Source organism: Lycorma delicatula, chromosome 1 (assembly GCF_047948215.1).
Source record: "Lycorma delicatula isolate Av1 chromosome 1, ASM4794821v1, whole genome shotgun sequence".
Taxonomy (NCBI): Eukaryota; Metazoa; Arthropoda; class Insecta; order Hemiptera; family Fulgoridae; genus Lycorma; species Lycorma delicatula.
Window position 1 is genome coordinate 311,261,198 of NC_134455.1, and position 26,892 is coordinate 311,288,089.

General features: G+C 30.9%; 1 protein-coding gene across 2 annotated transcripts in view; it reads left to right on the top strand.

The window, feature by feature from the left end:
* The window catches only part of LOC142333980 (uncharacterized), a 78,745-nt gene that overhangs the window by 23,859 nt on the left and 27,994 nt on the right, over positions 1-26,892 (top strand). The window contains exon 4 of one of the 2 annotated variants that reach the window (XM_075381640.1): positions 8,162-8,350. The gene's annotated coding sequence lies outside the window, so the exon portion shown is untranslated. Of the gene's footprint in view, positions 1-8,161; positions 8,351-17,856; positions 18,565-26,892 lie in introns of those variants that run through there. The other variant, XM_075381657.1, reaches the window with a different exon arrangement.

Genomic DNA, 26,892 nt, shown 5'->3' on the forward strand with positions numbered 1-26,892 from the left:
AGTCTATCTGAGCTATAAGAAAGTTGGGTGTTTTAATTTATTTAGTGTAAGTCATCCTTCTTGGTGGCTTTTCTATTTGTTTTGGTGATTTTTTTTTTTTTTTTTATAAAATAGATGTTTTAGCTGTTAAATATAATTTGAAGAAATTTGTTACTTAATCAGTTGTGATTTTGTTTACATTGGCAACTGCCATACGGGGTCTTTGTGATTGGTCGATCTGTTTGACACCGGCCATCTTGCATTGATCTGATTGGTTTTCCTTTGTTTACATTTCCAAATTAAAAATGTACAAATTAAAAATAGATAGATAGATTTATTAAAAATAGATGAAAACAATCTTTGATGCGGGTTATATATCGTGCTAAAATTTGAGCTCAATCGGTGCAGAACATTTTGAGTTTTTGATGCCGTACACAAACGAACTTAACATTTTTATATATATAGATATATATTTGAGCTGACGGTGGTTTTGGGGTCTGGGGGATGTAAAACGCGAATATATGTCGAAATTTTCCGGTAGTCGAATCATGGTACCCATTGCAATACGTAGCTTTCTTATGAAATCTACCTAAAAAAGGAATACCTAAGATAAGTAACGATACAAAATTAGACTTTTTTTTAATTGATTTTTTAAGTGTTATTTTTTAGGATTTCAGAAAACAGTTCAGTGATAACTAATGATAATTCATAGTCTTTTCTTAGTTACCATATTTGGAGACTAAGCACAGCATGAATCAAAAGATAAAACTTAAATTTAATCCTAATCTTCGACTTCCTAGCTTAATTATATGATTGTGGAAGGGTAAAAAATGTTTCAGTAGAATAAAAATACTACTAAGAAAAATATTACCAAGAATAAAAAAATGGCTTGGCCTTTTTTTTAAATTCTATATATTCTCTGTGGCTTTCTCATGGACAAAGGAGCATTTGCAGTGATCATAGTTAAAGAAATTCTTAATTACGATTTAAAAAGATTATTTTAAACAACAGGGTTATTTAAATAAATTATTGTAAATGAAATTAATTTATGTCATCGATGATTATCGAACCTCCCACTATGAATCATGGGACCTTGCCGTTGATGAGGGAGCTTGACTGCTTAGTGATACAGAGTAGCTGGACCGAAGGTGCAACCATATCGGAAAATTATCTGTTGAGAGCCAGACTAAGGGATGATTCCTGAAAGAGGAGAGCAACTCTTTCAGTTGTTGTTAAGGGCGTAGGTCAGGACGACTTAAACGCTCATATCAACATCACTCAGTCCTCCGAGTACTGTGCAACTGAAAGCAATGGAAAACTACAGCTGCTTTTTCTAAAACTACTCTCTGCATTTTCATATAGCAATGATGGAGGCGCCTTCCTTGGTAAAATATTCCGGAGGTAAACTAGTCCCTCGTTCGGATCTCCGGATGGGGACTACTAAGGCAGGGGTCACCAGAAAATTAAAAAATAACATTCTACGAGTCAGAGCGTGGAATGTTAGAAGTTTAAAAAAGGTTGGTAGGTTAGAAAATTTAAAGAGGGAAATGGATAGGATAAGGGTAGATATAGTAGGAATTAGCGAAGTTCGCTGGGAAGAGGAAAACGACTTTTGGTCAGGTGATTTTAGAATAATTAACTCAGCTTCAAATAATGGGCAGGCAGGAGTAGGTTTCGTGATGAACAAGAAGATAGGGAAGAGAGTAGAGTATTTCTAAATGCATAGCGATAGAATCATTGTAATAAGGATAAAGTAGAAACCTAAACTGACAACGATTGTTAACGTCTATATGCCTACAAGCGCCCATGATGATGATGAGGTAGAGTGTGTAACGAAGAAATTGACGAACCAATTAAACACGTAAAAGGAGATGAAAATTTAATAATAGTTGGAGATTGGAATGCAAGGGTTGAAAAAGGCAAGGAAGGAAATATAATGGGTAAATACGGGCTGGGCAAAAGGAATGAAAGGGACCAACTTACAGAGTTTTGCACGAAGTATAATTTAGTAATTGCCAACACCCAATTTAAAAATCATAATAGAAGAATATACACATGGAATATATACTGCAAGGTATCACAGAGATTATATCATGGTTAAGCAAAGATTTAAAAATCAACTCGTTGACTGCAAAACTTACCCTGGAGCAGACATTGATAGCGACCATAATTTGGTGATAATGAAATGTAGATTGGGGTTTAAAAACCTGAAGAAAAGTTGTCAGATGAATCGGTGGAATTTAGAGAAGCTTGAGGAAGAGGAGGTAAAGAAGATTTTTGAGGAGGACATCGCAAGAGGTCTGAGTAAAAAAGATAAGGTAGAAAATGTAGAAGAAGAATGGGAGAATGTTAAAAAGGAAATTCTTAAATCAGCTGAAGCAAACTTAGGCGGAATAAAGAGAACTGGTAGAAAACCTTGGGTTTCAGACGATATGTTGCAGCTGATGGATGAACGTAGAAAATATAAGAATGCTAGTGATGAAGAAAGTAAAAGGAACTATCGGCAATTAAGAAATGCTATAAACAGGAAGTGCAAACTGGTGAAAGTAGAGTGGATTAAAGAAAAGTATTCAGAAGTGGAAAGAGAAATGAACATTGGTAAAATAGACGGAGCATACAGGAAAGTTAAGGAAAATTTTGGGGTACATAAATTAAAATGTAATAATGTGTTAAACAAAGATGGTACACCAATATATAATATGAAAGGTAAAGTCGATAGATGGGTGGAATATGCTGAAGAGTTATACGGAGGAAATAAGAGGAAGTTGAGGAATAGAAATGGGAGAAACAATACTGAGATCTGAATTTAAGAGAGCATTAAAAGATTTACATGTCAGAAGGCTCCTGGAATAGACGGAATACCTGTAGAATTACTGCGCAGTGCAGGTGAGGAAGCGATTGATAGATTATACAAACTGGTGTGCAATATTTATGAAAAAGGGGAAGGACTTCAAAAAAAGTGTTATAGTCATGATACCAAAGAAAGCAGGGGCAGATAAATATGAAGAATACAGAACAATTAGTTTAACTAGTCATGCATCAAAAATCTTAACTAGAATCCTATACAGAAGAATTGAGAGGAGAGTGGAAGAAGTGTTAGGAGAAGATCAATTTGGTTTCAGGAAAAGTATAGGGACAAGGGTAGCAATCTTACGCTTCAGATTAATGGTAGAAGGAAGATTAAAGAAAAACAAACTAACATACTTGGAGTTTATAGACCTAGAAAAGGCATTCGATAGCGTAGACTGGAATAAAATGTTCAGCATTTTAAAAAAATTAGGGTTCAAATACAGAGATAGAAGAACAATTGCTAATATGTACAGGAACCAAACAGCAACAATAACAATTGAAGAACATAAGAAAGAAGCCCTAATAAGAAAGGGGGTCCGACAAGGATGTTCCCTATCTCCGTTACTTTTTAATCTTTACATGGAACTAGCAGTTAATGATGTTAAAGAACAATTTAGATTTGGAGTAACAGTACAAGGTGAAAAGATAAAGATGCTATGATTTGCTGATGATATAGTAATTCTAGCCGACAGTAAAAAGGATTTAGAAGAAACAATGAACGGCATAGATGAAGTCCTACGCAAGAACTATCGCATGAAAATAAACAAGAACAAAACAAAAGTAATGAAATGTAGTAGAAATAACAAAGATGGACCACTGAATGTGGTCCAATGTGTCTGAATGTGGTAAGGCTGCAATTTGTTCCAATATATTTTTTTAAATTTTGTTTTTTATGTATCCGAACTATTTAAAAAACGACCAAAAGAGGAATAAATATGATCATTATAAGTTAGTTAAAAAAAAAAAAAAATATTATGTTGTCACTTCCGTTGTTTTAATGGTCTTAGAATAAGCAAGAAAGATTTAAGATTAAATTTAGGTAATCAAGGTTAAAATTAAAGATGAGATATTAAACATCGGTTAAGACACGCTTAATGAGTTCTGTAATGATCGAGAGGTTTTTATTTTGTTGTTAGTAATACAGACAATAATAATTTAATTAATAATAACATACTGAATGGAAAATTTATATATTAAAATTATAATAGGCAATCCTTAAGTAATTTAAAAGGTTTTTTGGATTTTAACTTAAAAAACATTCAACATGATGTGTTTTTAACCTGAATGTTACTTATTTTATTCTTTATATTAGTAGGATTTGTGCTAATGACATTATTTAAGTTATTTTCAAACAATAGTTGTGTGTTGATCAGATTCGTTCTTATATCCATTTAGGCTGAACATTGCTAAATTAGTGCCTGCCTTTAATATAATCGCTGTGACGAAATGGGTATCCAGATCCAATCTAATGGTTAAATAAATTAAATAAATATTTTTTTCTATAATGGAATAGTGAAGTAATCTCTCAATTATTGCAACATTTTTATGATGTAATACTTTAAAAATTCGATATATAATTTTAAAACTTGCCTGGTTTTTCTAATCAGTACTGCTTTTGACGTAAATTAACTAATCAAAGGTATCAGTATATTTTAACCCTTTCTTGACTCCGTAATCTGAAGCTCACTAATAAAGCATAAATATTTATAACTTATTTAATATGTTATGTTAAAGGTTATCAGCTTTTGTAATGCTAACTAATAACATATGTTATGTTGACACTTTTTTAATATATATATATATATATATATATATATATATATATATATATTTATTCTGGAAAATATTTCTTTGTATTTTGTATTGTAATCTCTAAGTTTATAAGATATTTTAAGAATGTACAGTGTTCATGAAGTATAGTAATTCTCAAAAAAATGTACAAACTACCTCGAAACGATCTATTTTTTGGTATGAGACAATCACACCCCAAGCCCCCAGAGGGCCCACGTAAAAGGTAAAACAGAAATCTTAAATGGGAAGGCTAGGGTTGCAACTCATGATCTTAAAGGGCACTGAACAAAAATATTTTTTTCGTTTTATTTGTTTGTTGCTTTTGTTGAATATGGTGCATTTAAATATACTGAAGATCACCCTGTTTTCTTGAATTTTCCGAAGGTTAAACATAGCTTTTACGGTAATAATTTATTTATTATTGAAAATGGAGTACTGACCGTCCGATCACCTAGTAAGACTGTATTAATGCTTTCTCAGGGAATGAAAGTGTTACGAGACGAATGATCATTCACTTCGGGCTATGTTTACGCCCATAATGTAATTTTTACACTTTCTATTTCCATTAATCGATGATAGTTTGAATATAAATATTTTTAAAATTGTACTTGGACTATTATACTTTCATTTAACATGTGGAATTTATATTTCCGAGCAACATCTGCAAGACTAATTAATTAAATAATTTAATTAATTTCCAAAGCTGACAAGAAGGGCTAATAGATTTTTATTTTGTTAAATTAATAAGTCTTCTGTTGAGTTTTCTTTCATACCAAAAAAATAAATATCGTTTGGACGCAGGAGCATTTGTTAAATTAAATTTTTTAGTGTTTTGCTGTTGAACAGTTATTTAAGAGATGCTGTTGAACACTTCTGAAACTAACTGTGAAAAATATTAAATGGCACCTATTATGATTAGGAATGTCGTAATCTGAAGTTTTTTACGTCAAATATTTTTGTTCAATGTCATTTAAATTTTTGTTATCACCAAGCTTTTTTTTTACAGTTTGAAATTTTGAATTTTCATCGTGTGTAATATTTTTTGTAAAGAAAGGATTAGTTGAAACATTACCGCCTAGAGTTCTTCTTTTTTAATTGTTGAACTGCTGCTGTTTAGTAATGGATTCTTCATTATTCGGGAGCATATGTATAACATCGGAAAGTGTAAATTATACAGACGTGGAAAAAAGTGTGTGTGTGTGCGAGCGCGCGCATGTTTTAATTTAAGGGTGCTTTAATATGTTGCTTTTTTATATCAATCACAGTCTTTCTTGTGGTTATAATGGACTAACGCACTTGATGTACAAGCGGTACTACTTTCGTTTCCTTTCTCTGAAATTAGTGATGTTTATTTTACTAGTTCCCTTGATGAACAAAATGATCTTTTATGACGAATGCATGAAATTCTTAGTAATGGCTACGCTTACTTCTTGTGTGACTTGGATTTCCTACATTACGTTATGACATCCAGTATACATACACAGATACCATTGTCAGCCTGTTTGTAGGGCTCGTATCTTGTACGTGTATCACTGATGTGTTATTTGAGGTGATTGAATACAGTACAGGTAATGCCTGGGTTAATAAATAAAAAAAGTAACGATGATTTTTCCAGATCTAATGAAGGACTTTGATTCTGTAGATTGGTGAAAGAGTAACTAAAAAATTATACTACTATGGAATTGGTGGGACCGCGGATTTAAATTGGTTTACTAGTTATTTGACAAATAGGATTCAACTAGTGCATATTCACGAAACTAATAATGATAAAACCAATATTTATTTCGGGATTGTCCAAAGTAGTATATTAAATCCAGAGCATAATTATTTTCAACAATATTCTAAAAATAAAATTTTAAAAAGGTTTCTTTCTTTGCTTAGTGATGATGCAGCAGTTCTCCTCTTTGATATAAATTGAAATGAGGTTTATTATATTGCCAGCAAAACTTACTTTTAATTAAAAAATGGTTTGATTAAAACTAAATATTTTTAAAACTAAGTGCATAACATTTTCCCTAATTAAAAATGAAACCTACTGGATTAGGCTTGATTCTTCATACATACTTAAATTTCCTAATTATTACTTGTTTCTGTAAATTCCTCTCTAACAGGGAAATCACTCCATACTTTGGAACAATATTTGATAGGATGTGCTGGTCTAATCATACAAAATACACTAAGAATAAAGATTAAGTCAATAGAGTGGGTATAAAATGCAGTAATACCACCTTCGAATCGTTACCGATGTTATGTGTTATGAAGAGAGGTATTAAGATTCAAACTCATCGGCAAAGATAAAAAAGTGACTCGGATTATTCAAAAAAAGCTATGCAATATATGTACATATATATGGAAAAAAATCAAATTTATTAAATTCAAAAAGATTATTTACATATTGTCTGTCACTTTTCAGCAACAAAGTTTTTGTATCGCTTTTGATAAAATAAACTTCCAAACTCAAATCCTTGTTTATCATTTAACAGTTTTTTAATTAACATTTATTAATCTAATTTTGAGACAAGAATGCAGACAATGCTGGGCTACACCCAATTTATTCTAGATTTATAATCAACCAAATGAGTTTTGTATTTTTATTCAAATTTTTCTTATAATGTAAATTAGAAAACAAGCTTACACTTTAAAAGATTTATGTAAATGTTACAGTTTATATAAATGTTTCAATTATTCTTTTAGTTTTAAAATTTCAGTATATAGAAATCAAAACGAGCATTTACTGAAATAATTTAGAAGAGATGATTTAATTTGTTCCTCCCATGATGTAAGGGGGCTAATGTCTGAACTGGACATTGAATATGTTATTCATGACTGGCGTTTATTTATAGACCAATCAAAAAGAAGTTTAAAGACAGCGAGTGTTGTTTCATAACTTGAATAAGTTTTCTTCTATACTGGTAGCAGATGCTGTAGGAAAGAAAGAAACATATGGAAGTATGACAAACATTTTAAAAGCTCTTAATTATCATGGCGGCAAATCATTTCTGACCTGAAAGGGCTTCATCTCAATCTTTAGAGTGGCTTAGAAAATATATGTGTTTTTTGGGTTTACAAGATAGTCGGGCTACAGATAAACACTGCACTGTTAAAGACTGGCCAAAAAGAAATAAGTTTACCCCAGGAAAGAAAATGTTGTCACTATTCTCATTGTCAATGCAGATTGAATTATTTTACCACCTCTACACATAAAACTATGCCTGATGAAGAATTTTGGAAAAGATAAAGATAAAATTCAGGTTTTTTCACAATTAAGTGAAGCCAAATTAAAAGAGGGAATATTATTCACTGAGCCACAAGTAAGAAAATTAATATGTGAAAATATATTTGACAGAAAACTGAGTCCTAAAGAACTAGCAGCATGGAAGTCATTCAAAGATGTCATTACTGGTTTTGTAGGAATCAAAAAGCTGAAAACCATGATCAGATTATAAATGAACTGTTAGTGAACTATAAAAATTTAGAATGAAGTATGTGATTGGAAATTCAATTTTGAAATTCTCATTTAGACTTTTTCCCTTTAAACTAGGTGATATCAGCGATGAACATGGAAAGGTCCCACCAAGATATATTGCAGGTGGAACAATGCTATCAAGGCAGATGGGATGAATCAGTGATGAGTGATTACTGCTGGGTGATAAAAAGAAGACTTCACTGAACACAAAAGGAAAATAAGAAAAAATAAATTAAGATATACGCAAATGTCTGCAAAATAAAGGTAGGAATTTTAATTGTAATCATTTTTGTATTCTATTATTTAAGAAGTTTCTCAATATTTTAAACAGGTCATAACTAAAAATATGAGGGTAATGAAGAAAAACTGATTTTATTTTAAGATTCAGCATAAAAAATATATTCTATATGACCTACTTTTATCTCAGTTCTAAATTATTTATTTATTTTTTATTTTTTTGTCTTCAGTCATTTGACTGGTTTGATGCAGCTCTCCAAGATTCCCTATCTAGTGCTAGTCGTTTCATTTCAGTATACTCTCTACATCCTACATCCCTAACAATTTGTTTTACATATTCCAAACGTGGCGTGCCTACACAATTTTTTCCTTCTACCTGTCCTTCCAATATTAAAGCGACTATTCCAGGATGCCTTAGTATGTGGCCTATAAGTCTGTCTCTTCTTTTAACTATATTTTTCCGAATGCTTCTTTCTTAATCTATTTGCCGCAATAACTCCTCATTTGTCACTTTATTCACCCATCTGATTTTTAACATTCTCCTATAGCACCACATTTCAAAAGTTTCTAATCTTTTCTTCTCAGATACTCCGATTGTCCAAGTTTCACTTCCATATAAAGCGACACTCCAAACATATACTTTCAAAAATATTTTCCTGACATTTAAATTAATTTTTGATGTAAACAAATTATATTTCTTACTGAAGGCTCGTTTCACTTGTGCTATTCAGCATTTTATATCGCTCCTGCTTCGTCCATCTTTAGTAATTGTACTTCCCAAATAACAAAATTCTTCTACCTCCATAATCTTTTCTCCTCCTATTTTCACATTCAGTGGTCCATCTTTGTTATTTCTACTACATTTCATTACTTTTGTTTCTTGTTTATTTTCATGCGATAGTTCTTGCGTAGGACTTCATCTATGCCGTTCATTGTTTCTTCTAAATCCTTTTTACTGTCGGCTAGAATTACTATATCATCAGCAAATCGTAGCATCTTTATCTTTTCACCTTGTACTGTTACTCCAAATCTAAATTGTTCTTTAACATCATTAACTGCTAGTTCCATCTAAAGATTAAAAAGTAACGGAGATAGGGAACATCCTTATCGGACTCCCTTTCTTATTACGGCTTCTTTCTTATGTTCTTCAATTATTACTGTTGCTGTTTGGTTCCTGTACATGTTAGCAATTGTTCTTCTATCTCTGTATTTGAACCCTAATTTTTTTAAAATGCTGAACATTTTATTCCAGTCTACGCTATCGAATGCCTTTTCTAGGTCTATAAACGCCAAGTATGTTGGTTTGTTTTTCTTTAATCTTCCTTCTACTATTAATCTGAGGCCTAAAATTGCTTCCCTTGTCCTTATACTTTTCCTGAAACCAAATTGATCTTCTCCTAACACTTCTTCCACTCTCCTCTCAATTCTTCTGTATAGCATTCTAGTTAAGATTTTTGATGCATGACTAGTTAAACTAATTGTTCTGTATTCTTCACATTTATCTGCCCCTGCTTTCTTTGGTATCATGACTATAACACTTTTTTTGAAGTCCTTCCCCTTTTTCATAAATATTGCACACCAGATTGTATAATCTATCAATCGCTTCCTCACCTGAACTGCGCAGTAATTCTACAGGTATTCCGTTTATTCCAGGAGCCTTCTGACATTTAAATCTTTTAATGCTCTCTTAAATTCAGATCTCAGTATTGTTTCTACCATTTCATCCTCCTCAACTTCCTCTTCTTCCTCTATAACACCATTTTCTAATTCATTTCCTCCGTATAACTCTTCAATATATTCCACCCATCTATCGGCTTTACCTTTCGTATTATATATTGGTGTACCATCTTTGTTTAACACATTATTACATTTTAATTTATGTACCCCAAAATTTTCCTTAACTTTCCTGTATGCTCCGTCTATTTTACCAATGTTCATTTCTCTTTCCACTTCTGAACACTTTTCTTTAATCCACTCTTCTTTCACCAGTTTGCACTTCCTGTTTATAGCATTTCTTAATTGCCGATAGTTCCTTTTACTTTCTTCATCACTAGCATTCTTATATTTTCTACGTTCATCCATCAGCTGCAATATATCGTCTGAAACCCAAGGTTTTCTACCAGTTCTCTTTATTCCGCCTAAGTTTGCTTCAGCTGATTTAAGAATTTCCTTTTTAACATTCTCCCATTCTTCTTCTACATTTTCTACCTTATCTTTTTTACTCAGACCTCTTGCGATGTCCTCTTCAAAAATCTTCTTTACCTCCTCTTCCTCAAGCTTCTCTAAATTCCACCAATTCATCTGACACCTTTTCTTCAGGTTTTTAAACCCCAATCTACATTTCATTATCACCAAATTATGGTTGCTATCAATGCCTGCTCCAGGGTAAGTTTTGCAGTCAACGAGTTGATTTCTAAATCTTTGCTTAACCATGATATAATCTCTGTGATACCTTGCAGTATATATTCCATGTGTATATTCTTCTATTATGATTTTTAATTTGGATGTAGGCAATTACTAAATTATACTTCGTGCAAAACTCTACAAGTCGGTCCCCTCTTTCATTCCTTTTGCCCAGCCCGTATTCACCCACTATATTTCCATCCTTGCCTTTTCCAATACTTGCATTCCAATCTCCAACTATTATTAAATTTTCATCTCCTTTTACGTGTTTAATTGCTTCATCAATCTCTTCGTATACACATTCAACCTCATCATCATCATGGGCGCTTGTAGGCATATAGACGTTAACAATCGTTGTCAGTTTAGGTTTTGATTTTATCCTTATTACAATGATTCTATCGCTATGCGTTTTGAAATACGCTACTCTCTTCCCTTATCTTCTTGTTCATTATGAAACCTACTCCTGCCTGCCCATTATTTGAAGCTGAGTTAATTATTCTAAAATCACCTGACCAAAAGTCGCCTTCTTCTTCCCACCGAAGCTCACTAATTCCTACTACATCCACATTTATCCTATCCATTTCCCTTTTTAAATTTTCTAGCCTACCAACCTTTTTTAAACTTCTAACATTCCACGCTTCGACACGTAGAATGTTATTTTTTAATCTTCTGGTGACCCCTTCCTTAGTAGTCCCCACCCGGAGATCCGAACGGGGGACTAGTTTACCTCCGGAATATTTTACCAAGGAAGGCGCCTCCATCATTGCTATATGAAAATGCAGAGAGCCACATTTCCTTGGAAAAAAAAGCAGCTGTAGTTTTCCATTGCTTTCAGCTGCGCAGTACTCAGAGGACTGAGTGATGTTGATATGGCCGTTTAAGTCAATCTGACTCACGCCCCTAACAACTACTGAAAGAGCTGCTGCCCTCTTTCAGGAACCATTCCTTAGTCTGGCTCTCAACAGATACCTCTCCGATATGGTTGCACCTATGGTCCAGCAACTCTGTATCCCTGAGCACTCAAGCCCCCTCACCAACGGCAAGGTCTCATGATTCATAGAGGAGGATTATTTATTTATGTTTTTTTTTGACTTGTGTAATTATTGTAACTGATTTCAGTGACAATAAATGTAATAAAATATTTAACATACTAAAACATGTAATATATGTTAATTATGATAGGGTTTAGATGAAAGTTACACATTGTTTTTTTTTTTTTTTTTAAATTTACGAGGGTTATTTTTTTTAAGATCCGATCGCTCGCAAAATAAAAACCCGCGCAAAAATCGGATGAACCTTTGCGCTTATGTGTTGCGCAGCGTCTCTAGTATGACCTTCAATCACGCCGCGTCACTTCGTTTAGTTCTGAACACGCAGCTAGTACGTAAACATATCTACAACAATAGCATCTCCCGCCAAGTGTGAAGTGCGGGCGGTAATTCGATTTCTTCAGGCTGAGGGGTGTAATGCAGCTGAAATTCATCGACGAATAAATAATGTGTGCGGTGAAACTTCAATGAGTGACATTAAAGTGCGAAAATGGCGCAGGAACTTTAAAGCAAGACGTACAGATGTTCATGATGCAGGCGGTCAGGGAAGGAAGCGAGTGTCAACTGATGACCTCGTTGAGCGAGTGGATGAGGCAATTCGAGCAAATCGTCGGTTCACAATTTCTGTATTGAGTGATTCATTTCCTGAAATTTCAAGGTCAGCTCTCTACACCATTGTGAGTGAGAGACTTCAGTACCGCAAACTGTGTGCGTGATGGTTTACCAAGATGCTTGGGAACACAGGCGGCTCCGTTCTATGACGAAGGTATTGGAAAGTTGGTACCACGCTACGACAAATGTCTAAATCGGAGTGGCGACTATGTAGAGAAATAGCGTAACTATGTAAGTACTTCTTACAAATAAAAAATTTGTTATTTTCACTGTGGTTTTAATTTCGTGACCGATTGGACCTTAAAAAAAATAACCTTCATATATCCCCTTTATTATGATTGAAAGTGCAAGTAAAAATCCAACAGTTTGTTTTTGAGTGGATGTGTAGATAGATTGCTACAGTTACATCAAAGCAATTTTTTTTTATTATTCAAGATTACTGGTATAGTAGTCAAAATGGAAATTTGTAGCATACAAAAACTCCTTTCATACCTTAATTCAAACCCAGAACATCTACGCAACTATCCTCAGATGAGGTTATATATCTTCTGACATTTAATTGTTTAGCTGTTATATTTGATTTCTTTATGGATGTAGATTATTCTGGAACAAATATTATCTTTAGGTATGTTGGACACACCAGCCTTCATGGTGTGAGTGGTATTGTTTCAGCCTTTGATCTGGAGGTCCTGGGTTCGAATCCTGGTCAGGTATGGTATTTTCACACACGCTACATATCATTCATCTCATCCTCTGAAGCAATACTTAATGGTGGTCCTGAAGGTTAAAAAAAAGGTATGATGGAACACAATTCTATGATCCTCCAGTGCAGTTGATACACAACAGCCTCCTACCCCTAGGCAAGGTTTGCCTAACTTGCATAACATCAGTAATACGAAGGGCAACAAAGTTTTTAATGCTTTTTTTATGTCAGATATGATGTTTTCTTCAATTTCATCATCTCTGCTTTCTGTCTTAGCCTTCAAAAAATCTGATGAAATAATATCAAACCTCTTAGTTACAGGATTGTCAGCTTTTCTTTTTATAGCTGCTCCAACATTATCCATTGTACCTTTTGCCATGTCCCACTTCAGATAACTTCTATGTGATATATGTTGATTTCTTAAAATACAGAGGGAATGATTTTTTTAAATAAAAATTTGTTTCATTCAGTTTATATATTCTGAGAAAAATGAATACTATTATTTGGAAATTATTTGGAAAATGGCTAAGCATGATTACATACATATATTTTTGCAAAGATCTGAATCGTTTATTAATTTTTTTTCTTTTATTCCAGTTGATATTTCATATTAAAAACATATATTTATGTTTTTTGTTTACTTTTTTTTTATAATGTGTCAGTTTTTTCATGTTTTCAGTAATTCATGTTTTTCAATACCACTATTTCCACCTTCATTTGAGTTACATCATACACCTGTGTTAGGTGATAAAAGATGCTTTTAAGCAGCTAAGCATGATTATATACATATATTTTTGCAAAAATCTGAATCGTCAATTAATTTTTTTTCTTTTATTCCAGTTGGTATTTCATATTAAAAACAAATATTTATGTTTTTTGTTTACTTTTTTTTATAATGTTTCAGTTTTTTCATGTTTAAATTTTTTCATTTCATAAAAAATTCAATTTTTTCCTCTGATATTTTCATGACTTCCTTTACTATCATCTCTCTTTGTTACTTTCTTTAATTTATTTTTGGTGAAATTTAATAATGAAAATTGAATATAAAATCTTCTTTGATATTAAAATCCAAGAATATATTATAGCATTCAAAATTACAAAAATTGAAAATTCTTTTATTACTTTTATCATTGTTAAAGATGAGATGCTCGATTGCATTTTTTTCCTTTTATGTACGCACAAATCTGTCTTTTATATATGCAGAAATCTCAATTCTTGTTTTCCAGTGTACATCCTACTTAACAGTAACATGTTCAAAGAAATATATGGTTTCAGAATTCATCTATTTGTGACGCTTTGGCTCCTTTTTTACAATAATTAATATTACACTGTAATATATGTAATTACAATTTAACATTTTGTTTAATTTGTATGACTCAACCTTTTTAAAGTGTTTTTGAATACAATAAGTTTTTAAAACTTACTTTGTAGCTGCTGTTTCTCCATAGTAAATTTTTTAAACAATTGTCATTTTTCATTTTTTCTTAGAAAAAATGCAAAATAAGAAAAAATGCAAAATGGCATTAATGAGAGTATACTCTGTTTATATGTTGCAACTTATAACCACTGCCTTATGGTTACTAAATATGTCAGCTATCAAGTACGTTTTGATATCATGTATGTGCATTGTATATTTCTTTCTTACAATTATATCATGAAATCAATGAATTTTTGATTTAAAACATTCCTAATTCCAAGACCATAATTTATGATCATTCTCTCGTATCCTTCACTCAGGATTATGAAACTATTATTTTAATTCACATATGTCATTTCCTCTGCTTGTTCAAATATCTCTGCATCCTTGTATTCAGACATTATCAGATATATATATATATATATATATATATATATATATATATATATTATTTAAATTCTATTAAATAAACCACCTAGTACAGAATATTGAGGTAAATCATATATTAACTTAATTTTTTATGAAGGTACTGTCATGAGATCCTGTATCCTCAATGATGGATGAAGTAATTTCATTATTGCATAATACAAATTTAAAAATAAAAATACTAAAATAATGAAAATTGTATTTTAATTTACATGTGTGCTGCTACCTGTTGCAGTTTTTATAAGACCGTCTCCCCCAAACATTGTCTGAAGATTTTATATTAAATTTTTTTTATATTTATATATGTAATATTTTTCTAATATGTTTAATTTTATGTAATCTTTATTAGTTTCTAATATTTTTAAATTTGTATTAATATCAGAAATAAAATGTTTATTGTTTATTAGATTGCCTGTCATATTAGATACACTTAATTTATTGTTTTTGCTTTTTCTATAATGTTTGAGAAATCTAGTTTTAAAGGATTTATTCATTTTTCCTGTATAAATACCATCACAATTATTACATTTAACTTTATAAATTCTACACAGATTATTTATTTTATTATTATTAATATTTTTATTTTTCAAACTATTTTTTAATATTTTTATTAGGTTTGCATATTGATTTAAATATATATTTTGTTATAAGTTTTAGTAATGTTTTCAAAATTTAATGTATACTTTTTCACTCTTGTTTCTCATTATGTATTGGTTGAAAGGTAGTTATGTTATTGTGTTTTGATAGTTGTTTTTTATAAATATTATTAGTTAAAGTAGTATCATATCCATTTTCAACCGCTACATGTTTTATAATGTTTATCGCATTATTTAACTTTTCTTTTTTATTATGCATGAATTTGGTTGGTGTCTGTATCTGTATAAGTGTTAATTTTATGAGACCAAGGATGATTTGATTTTTTATGAATTGTTATATTATTATTAGATGATAACTTTAATAAATTTTGCCATAACTAACATGTACGCTAGCATAAATATAAACCATACCATAAAAATAATAAAAAATGAATAAAAAGTAACCAAGAAGATCCAAAATTTATTAAAGATATCATCACTATTATAAGAAATATATATGTCAACAAAACTATTTTGAATTTAATAACAAATATTACACTCAAATAAATACCTTTCATATGCGATTTCCACTATCAGAAACATATTTAGGATTTTGAAAGTAAGTTAGTACATGGTTTCACTCATACACAAAGTTTTAATATAGACATGATATATCAATGATATTCTCATTATATAAAACCCAGTAATAAACAATTAACATCTAATAATATTAAATTCTTACAATGAAAATTTTAAATTCACATTTGAAATAGATAATAATACTGTTAAATTATTTACATGTCAATATTTAAACAAACAAGGACAACCAAACTGAAACTTCAGTATGTAGAAAACCTACATCTAATAATATAGCAATATATAAAAAAGTCAAATCACCCTTGGTCTCGTAAAACTAACACTTAACAAATATGATTAGTATAACAATAAATACACACATACAAAAAAAATTAAACAAACATCACAAAACTTGTAGCAGTTGAAAATGGATATAATACAACTTTAATTAATAATATTTATAAAAAACAACCATCAAAATATAGTAACATAATAACAACTTTACAACTAATACATAATAAGACATAAAAATGTGAAAAGATATTCATAAAGTAATTATACGCTAATAATATCATTATTAAAACTTATGATTAAAAAATATTTAAACTAACATTCAAACCTAATAACCACATAAAAAAAATATTTCAAAAATCAAAAAATTAATAATAATAAAATAAACAATCTGTGTAGAATTTATAAAGTTAAATGTAATGATTGTATTGGTATTTATACAGGAAAAATGAATATAGCCTTTAACTAGATTTCTTGAACATTATAGAAATTTCAAAAATAATAAATTAGGTTGATCTAATATTGCAAACCATCTAATAAATAATAAACATTTTATTTCTGATAACACAAATTCAGAAATATTAGAAATTTATAAAGATGAGATAAAATTAAATATATAAGAAATATATGAAATATATAAATACAAACAATATTTCAATTTGATAAACCATTAGACAGCATTTGATGAAGATGGTCTTATAAAAACTGCAACAGATAGCAACACTTGTGTAAATTAAAACTCAATTTTCATTATTTTAGTATTTTTATTTTTAAATTTGTATTATGCAGTAATGGAATTATTACAATCATGACTGAGGATCCCATGAAAATACTTTCATGAAAAATTAAGATAATTTTTTATTCTTTATCCCCAATATTATGCAATATTATTCCAATTCATGGTATTACTATCCTTATCCCATTTAATATAGAAGCAACTGTCATTAACTACTTTTAACTTTCACTTCAAAATTTTCCTTATCATTCATTCCATTTAATTATCCTTATTCCTTTAATGATAATTTTTCAGTCAAATACTTTCTAATCTTATATTATGATTTTTCTACATTCTTCCAAGTACCTTCATTCCAGATTGCAACTCTGTTTACTTTTTCCTGATTATGGAAAAGCTACCGGACCTGGTTATGGAATTGTTGGGAACGAAAGCCATCGTTCTCACGCTACGATTTGGGTCTGTTCCGCAGGTAAAGAGACTAGAAGTATAAATAGCCCAGTAAGACTAGCTGAAAATCAGTTCATGGTATGTAACTTCGGTTACTGCCAACTCTCGGAAAGTGCAGGCCAAAGAAGAATGAAGAGGTCATCGGAAGAAGAAGATAAAGAAGAAGGAAGACCCTCTACTCGACCCAACATCACGGACAGGAGTCCGGAAAAGAGCCCAGCAGAGATGCGTCCTGAAAGGCAGCCATAACAGAAGTGGATGAAGAACTTCTACTCAACCTCTCCTTTAAAACTTACATTTAAATTAACTTAAATCAGCAATTGCGACTCCTCCGGAGAAGGGGGCGCATTGCTCCCTCCATATAGTTAGTGCCCCGTTGTGGCGTATTCCTGCTAGCCTATGAAGCGTTAGCACCGAAAGGACTTCAGTGGACGGTCTGAAGGGGAATTACGTCGGGAGGACGTAATTCAAAAGCCTAGCCTTCCGCGGTCGGCCCATGAAATGGGTTCGATAACGCTGGTCCAACAACGGATTGGAATGCAATTAAATCCGTCCTTAAAATCAAAAAATAAAATAAGACAAAAATTGAAAAATTAGACCCGTCACCTAAAACAAACCTTTTAAAAACACGCCCGATAGAATCATCCAGCAACAAGGGACACTGTCCAGGTTCTGCAATCCGTAGGGAGAATCTATAAACTCCCGCCAACTTTGCATTCCTTTCCATTCCCTAAAAATCAGTTCTATTAGAATCAGTCTGCGAGACGTTACGCATCAGTCCCGCAAGGGCAGTTCTGCGAGGAGTTTGGCGAGTTGTGTGGATTCGGCGGAGTTCTGCGAACCAGTCCAGCGAGACGTTACGGCGTCGGTCCAGTGAGGAGATTCACAGGTGTGAGTCTGCGAGACGAGAGTGCGATACGTCAGTCCAGCGAGGATAGTCTGAAATCCAGTTTGATACTAGTAAGATGACACCACGAGTAATTCCAGTGAACAAGAAATACTATCGGTGAGTTACAGTAAAACTATAAGTGTATAAGTGAAAGAAATAATGCAATAAATTTCATTAATAAACTGTTACGGTAGACAGTAAATGTATTTGCAAGTGAACTTTATATATTGTTTGTTAATATAAGACTAGCGGTTTCTTTTGTTAATGGGTCTGAATTTTAGTTTTCTATTTATCTACCTGGAATAAATTCCGAACGATTATTTACTTTGAACTCTGTCTTGTGTGTATCTGTATTGATTATTTACTATTGACATTTATCACTATTTGGTATGTAATATTATAACTGTTATTCTTTGTTAATTACTTTATGTATTATGCTCTGTATTATGGCATGTGATATGTTATGTATTAATTGTTTGATTTGTTGTCATTGACATCGAATATTATTATCGTTTATTATTATTATCCTGATTATTACTGTCGTTGTAATTACTATATTAATATTTGTGGTTGTAATTATGAACATTTTAAACCAATAAACTGTAATTATATAAACATTCTAAATTGTCAACCTCTCAATATTCTAATCAAGCCGCGAACCACGCGACAATATTATTACTTAAAACAAAATACAAAACAATTGTTGCACTTGAAATGCGTCGCATACAATTAATGTGAAACATTGTGTTATTGTTTTGTATTTTGTTAGTATAGTATATATATATATATATATATATATATATATATAGGCATTTCCCGTCGTAGCTTCCCTCGCGAAATACATAATCAGAATTTGAACATGAATAAATAAAATTAATTCTTCAATGCCAAGATTATTTTATTTTTTTCATTACAAAATAAATGTGTAATTATTCAAAAATACAAAGTTTCCTAAAAGAAATTAACACAAACAGTAAAAAATTTTGATGAGTGAAAAAAAAGTAGAAAGACGGTTAAGGGGCTCTGCCCCCTGGACTCCCTGTGTTCAATTTCTTGCTTGTGAGAATAATAATGAAAAATCACAATTTAAGGCTCTACAATTTATAAAAACTATCAGTGTATTGTAATTTCTTCAGAACATCAGTTTGGTCAGTATAGGACCCGAAACTCTGAGTGATCTGAAGAATTCGGGTTTCAAAATTGGCTTCCATTTTTGAAGTAGAAGTTATAACTGGTTAACCGTCCTTCATATGGGTAAAAATGTATTTTGCTCGTTTCTTAGCATTATCCGACAAACACTACTAGTAGGAGACCTTATTTCGTTTCTCATTTTTTTAAAAATTATTTTCATTTTATGTTTTTTAGCCAAGTAACCGGAGGCAGGTGCAGCCAGTCATGTTGCACGTACAGTAGTGGCTGTGTTGATTAAGCCGCCGCGCCGTAACCGTCGCTCTTCTTAAAAATCGAGATTAAAAAACCCCGAAAATGGTATTTAAATATTTATCTGAAGAGTATTTGCAAACCCCAGTTTAGTGAATATCTCGTTTAGTATAGTCCGGAATGGGGAAAATTTGAAATCATTGATCAATTTTGTTTTATCTTACTTCAATGTCAAATTTCGAAAAATTAAAAATTGATTTTTAGATATTTACATGAAAATTACACACAAACCAAAAAACAATCAAAATCCATTTTAACCCTTAAAACTCAAAATTTTAAAAACCCTAAAATTTTTTATATTCTCATGAAGATTACCCACACCAAAAATCAAGTTGATATTTTCATTTGTTACCGAGAAATATCCGAATAGACGAAAAGATAATACATATTAGTATGAATAGAATGGCATCGGCACAAGAACTGGCGTAGAAAGTAAATAATAAGAGAGATGTAGACTTCCTATTAGCAGTTGAACCAAACCGTAGAACGGTTGCTTCTGGTGATTGGATCACAGATGAACTTCTGGACACGGCCGAATTAAATGTATCGAATCGATGGACAGTTGTGCAAATCAAATATGGTAGAGGTATACTGGCCATACGATTATCGGTGTCTGTCATCATATGTGGGTATATTTCACCAAATTGTGATGAGAGATTCGAAGAATTCCTGAATGAACTGGAAGAAACAATTAGAGCAAAAAGAAGACCGATCATCTTATCGAGAGATTTTAATGCTGAATCTGTTGTACTTTGAAAAGCAGCTAGGTCGATTCCAACAAGATTTATTTCAATCGGATTAACAGGGAAAAAGTTATGTGCGAATAAATACAAAAAAAATGTATGTGAATCAAACACATAACCTCCTTTATTGAAGATATTAAAAATTATTGTGTTGAGGGTGAGTAAGTTACAATTTGTACATATTTTCATCAACTTTCCTTCTGTTGCATGTAGAACTATTAATTATAATTCAATGTGAACAGGCTGTATATTGTTCCAATGAGTTTAATTTATATAATACTGTTATAGAAATTGCTATTTTTTCATAAGCATGAAAAAATGGCATTTTCAGAGCTAAAAGGCCTACACTGGACATTAAAATTTCCTTACAAGGTAGGAAATCTGGATCTTCCCTCAAGAACTTTATAATTTTGCAGTAACAAGTAGATAAGAAAATACCGTGGATTATAATAATGTGGTCTAGAAGTTAGGATGTTATGTTACATTTTATAAAAATAAAAAAATAAATTTATAATCTATTAACTTATAACAACAAAACTTATATCGGCTGCAGAGCTAAAATTTCAGGATGTAATTTTAAATTATTGAATTATGTATTTTACAATCGTCTTCTTTTACAAGCAACTTTGGTAAAATTATACTGGAATTTTTAAAATAATTTCCAAGTCAACTGAAAATTTCTTAATATTAAGTTAATTATATAATTCCATTAATTTTTTCTTTTTGAGCTTAAATTTATTTTCTATCAAAGAGTAATGTAAGAAGACAGCCTTTGTAAAAGTGTTAAGAATATTATTAATCTTTTCATATAGTTATTATTCTTTTCCCAGTCCATTTATAAATGTAAGAATTTTCTTTTTAATTGAATCTTTATTGTTAGCCTTTTAGAGGAAAAAAAAAATTTCCAATAGTTAATTCATCTTTTTTTAAGTGCTTTTGCCTAACCGGGATTCAAACCAGGGACACCCAGTCGAAAGGCCAGGATGCTTCCCTCTGCCACAGAGATTAGCAGCTAAATATATTGTAATTACAATTATAATAATTATTAAAAATAATTTATTATTTATATGTTTATACAAAATGGCAGTTAAATGTATTTTATAAATATAGTTTTATATTTGACTCTTGTAGTCTGAAATTTGGTATTCAGCAAAAAGATCCCAAAAATTATCTTTAGAAAAACTGGTAAAAGTATACTAAGAGTATAAGTGGTACAAGTAGTGAATTTCAAGTTGATCGAATGATGAAAATATTAGAACCTCCCTACTAACTCAGATTGAATTGCTGACTTATTCATCATAAGACTTGGCTTATTTAACAATTTTAAGATAGCCATTGTATGAATTTCAGTGTTTATAAATAAAGCCCACACATAAAACCAGCAATTTATATTGGAAATTTTATTTCTTTAGTTTCATTTCAAAGTTTTTGAATATTTAGATGGGAAATGCCATTACACCATTAATATTTTTAGCAGGAAGAAACTGAATCTAATTTTCGAAAAGAAAACTGTTATTATTTTGACTGGTTACACCAGATATGTTAAGAACAATTATTTTATTTTTAGGTTGTTACAATTCATAATCTGACTTTTTTATATTTGTAATAATGATGTTAACTTCAATTAATTTTAATTATGGAAGGTCAGTAAAGAAGTTAAGAGGGAAAAGTCTTCCTCAAGCTTTTCAGTGGGTTTGCTCAGAATAGCTTTACCACAGGAATTTATATCCAATATATAATAAGTTGCTACATTAGAGTCACATTCAGATCACTTATGAAACAGAAAGATGTTACTCCAATATAATTCCTTACATAGCTGTTAACTTTCTTATGGGTTGTTTCTAAGCTCTGAGTGTCAAGGAGTGTTGAACCTGTGATGCAATGTCATGAAAACAACAACAGTAAAGTTAATTAGCTCAATAATGGGAAATAATAAGTAAGTCATAGATAACCAAAAACAATAGAAAACGAAAAACAGAAGAAAATAAATAGCAGGATAATGAAAACAAAAAGGAAATCTACAGAAAACCAAAAACACAGATTAGGAATAGTAATACAAAAGTTAAAGAAGCATGACTTGCAGATAAATGTTTTATCATATTTATTTAAGGAACAAAGAGTAGAGTTAATGTACAAAAATGAATGGTAACATAGGATAATGCTATGAAAAGTATAGGCATTAAAGAAACTGCCAGTAGAGATGCTAAAGTGTTGCAGTGAAAGGAAGAGAGAATTAAAAGGTCGGAGTAGTAAAGGAAAGGAAAATTTAAAAGAATAAAATATATGGAAGAATTATAGCAATTTAGTAGAAAATTAAATGACATTCCCATTTATCATGATAAATGAAAGAGAATGAGATGTAGCAATTTTAAATTGAATTAAACATGCAATCGATCTGAAGGATGGAAAATCTACAAAATCGATTAGCTGCCAATTGAAGTGATTAATTATTAAAGAAAAAATGACAGAAGATGATAAAATTATGTAATGTAATCTACAGCAGAAAGTTGCAGCCAGAAGAATTTAAAACAATTATCATTTCAATCCCCAAAAGCGTGGTGGAGTAAGTATCAAAATCTTAGAATGATTATTAATTTAATTTCACATTCAGCAAACATTTTTATGTGAATTCTGAACTGAAGATTAAGAAAAATAGGAGCAAATGGATAGAGAAAAATAATATAAATTTAAAAAGGGAATATGAGATAAAATTATCTCATTTATAGTAGTAAAATAAAATAAGATATTAAAAAGCCAAACAGTAACTGGAAAGAGAGAAGATTAATTGAAGAATTGTAATGAGAGTCAAAAAAGCTATGAAAATAAAAAATGTAAAAAACTGAGTAGTTTGACATGAGAAAAGTAGATATAATGCCTATCCTCAATGTTATTTAATATATATGTTGAAGGTATCAAAAAATTCTCTAGAAGAAGATGAAGGTATGTATATAGCAAAAAAATAGAGTAAATTGTACGAGGTTTCCAGATAATATGATGTTGAAGGAGTTGAAGCACAGATTATTCAAAGATTACATGGAAGTTAGCAGACACAATGACAGAAAATAATATTAAAAGGAATCTTAACGAAATAAAACTGATGAGAATAGGAGACAATAAGTTAATGAGTATAGAAATAAAATAAGGAAGAATTGAATATGTAAAACAGTATAGACACCGTGTTAACATAAGGGTGCAAAAGTGAAAGCAAGATAAACAATAGCACTCATTAGTAAGGAATAGTTATTATGAAAAAAGATGGAATTATGGCTAAAGAAGTGCTTTTGTACATTAGTGAAACGTGGACAAAAGAAAAAGAAAACTTGGTTGTATTTGAAATGTGGGCATGCAAGAGATTAGGCAAGATTACATGAAGAGACAGTATGAAAAATAAATGAATTAAGAGATTAATGAGAATAAAAGCTTTCTCAGAACAATGCAGAATGTGGAAGCTAACAGGCTGGGCATTCATTAGAAGAAGGATTGATTAAAACACTGCAAGAAGGATCTGTAGAAGATGTGAAGAGTAAATATTATATATGGTCTAAAAGAAAATGGAAACTATCAGCAAGTCAAATGTTTAGCTGGGAGCAGTGAAGATTGGTGACAGACATGGTAAGAGGAACCTACCTCAGGGCAGATAACTAACTATATGATGATAATCACTTGCATGGCCATCCTCATGTTGAAACACTTGATATTAGTAGCCCTTCTGTAATGGTGAAGAATCTATTGTCAAGGCATTCCCCTCCTGAGTTGGAACCAAAACATAGTAGATGTAGGAGAGCCTAGTCACTTAAATTAGGATTTGTTTGACAACCAACAAAAATTCTACACAATCAAGCCTCAAATAAATGTTGGATCACTTAAATAGAACTCTTTCTTCTGTTAATCACCATAGTTCTCTCACAGAAATATTAGTTGTCTAGAGGCAAGAGAGTTTTTGTAAAGTAGTGATGTACCTGGCTGATCATGGTCATTTGGATGGGGCAATGTTGGCTGAAACAGTGAAAAATAATAATGATTTTATGTTGCTTCACAGGTGAAACTGTTCCATTACAGATTAGAATGTTCTCTGGCTTGTACGATCAGTACTGAAGCTGCTGGTGAATAAAAAGGCACGAGTTAATTGTTTTACTAAGGTGAATAAAGCCGATATTTGCCTATTTCCTTAGATAGCATTCTGCAACATAAGATTAAGTTTAATAGCACCAGACACATTGTTGTTGTTAATTTGTAAGGCATTAATAAAGTAGTAAGTATATGTTACAGTTTAGTACAGAGAATATTGTACTGGAGCAAAAGCTGATAGTACGTTTGCTGCTTTACATTTCAATTTTTAAGTTTTGTTTCAGGAGTTGATAAAACCACAGCATTTATGGAAATTTGAGAAGATTATAGTTTAACACATATTCAGATAAGCATATGATGTTTTGTTGAACCAACGTCAAAATAATAACACTGTTATTTTTGTGCCATCACTATTGCACAAATATCGTAAAATTTCTCTGTTGGTCAGGAGCTTCAAGCTAAAATACTCCTTTTTTATAGACATTTCAAATGAAAATTTAATAAAGTAAACAAATTGAAGATCATCATTAACTAAAACTAGAATAAACAAACAGAAAATAAGGTTTTTAATTATGAAAAAACATTAAAAAAATAGACAAAAAGTTCTGAATAAAATTTTAGTCTTTGTTATAAACAAAAACAGTATCAATGAAATTATTTTTGGATTTGATAGTATATAATATAAAAACCTTTTTTTTTTTTTTTAGAATACAGTATCTAAAGATTGAAATTTATTTATCATTTGTTAATAAATTAAATAAATAGATTATCCAAATTAATAATAAGTTAAATAAAAACTCAACTAGTACTTAATGCAGAAATAAAATGACTGATAAATGTAATATTTAATATCCATTCTGCATTACTGGACATCTGCATCAAACGAAGTACTTGTAACTCAGTCCACATGGAAGCGCATTCGTGTACTCTGGCGTAATCTAGCAACTGCCTTTTCTATAAGGTGACCGCTGTTCTGTTAGCTTGAGACGTCCCAAATATAGGGTGATTGTAAATGTTTTAAAAGGAACGTTGTGAGTTTTTCTCTATTGTAAATTTTAATGCTGTCAAATATGTTAAGCTTTTGTAAATAATTCAGATCTGTTTGGGTGTGTGTTATTTGCAAACTGTTTAATATTATGTCATACATTTACTTCAATATCCACCGTTAGCCTGGTTAGAGGAACAAAACTTTTTAGACCATAGGTTCCAGAAGTACAGTGTTGAATAAGTGACGAGTCATATTAATTTATTTTCATTAAATCTACATTGGCTGATAGGGTTTAAATAATTTAAAGATATTAATCACTGCTGGACAAAACCATTAATTCCCGTTCTTTATTTAGTTTAAGGGGCTGAAAAAGGAGAATCCAACCCAAAAATTAGAGTTTAATGTAGTTAATCCTAGAGTTTAGTTTGTCCAAGGAGTTGGTGAAAATATTACCTTCACGTTTGGGTAGCACATTTATGTTTATAATGAAATGTATTATTATCCAAAAAAAATGCATTTAATGAATATGTAAACCTAATATTTTTAGCAATATATCTGGTGTTAAATAATTCTATTTTTTAATAATGTCCATGCAACACATTGACTCCTTTACTTTACAAGAAATAAATAAAATAACCCAACTTCCTATATACAGACATTTCATAGATTTTATAGGTATGTATAGATAATATATATATATACCTACTAATATTGTATATTGATATATGCAATATTACTTTATATATTGATTATTACAGTATTTAACTGTTTATATTACTTTTTATTGTGTATACTCAAGAGAATGGCTTGTCACTTAAAAATTTCATTTCAGTTTGAATTGTATATGATGACTTAAAAGAATTTTCAGGCATTTTTTTGTTTGGTTTACTGTGAAGAATAGAGATAAATGAAGGTACTTTAGTGGTAGTACATACCTTTACCTGCACAAATGTAATCCTTCCTTATGTAACCTTTGCCTTAGTTCAATATCCTATACTGCTGGGAGCACTAGTAATCACATCATATTAAAGTTAAACACTCAGGAGTTGATATATTGAGTTAAAAAAATCCGGGTCCTTCCGATTATCATATTTCAGAAATCCATGAGAATTTAAATCCTACATCTATTGCGATTGAACAAATCGCAATAGACGATTTGTTCAATCGTCTAATTGCTGAAGATCCCTCTCTAATTGCTGAAGAGCA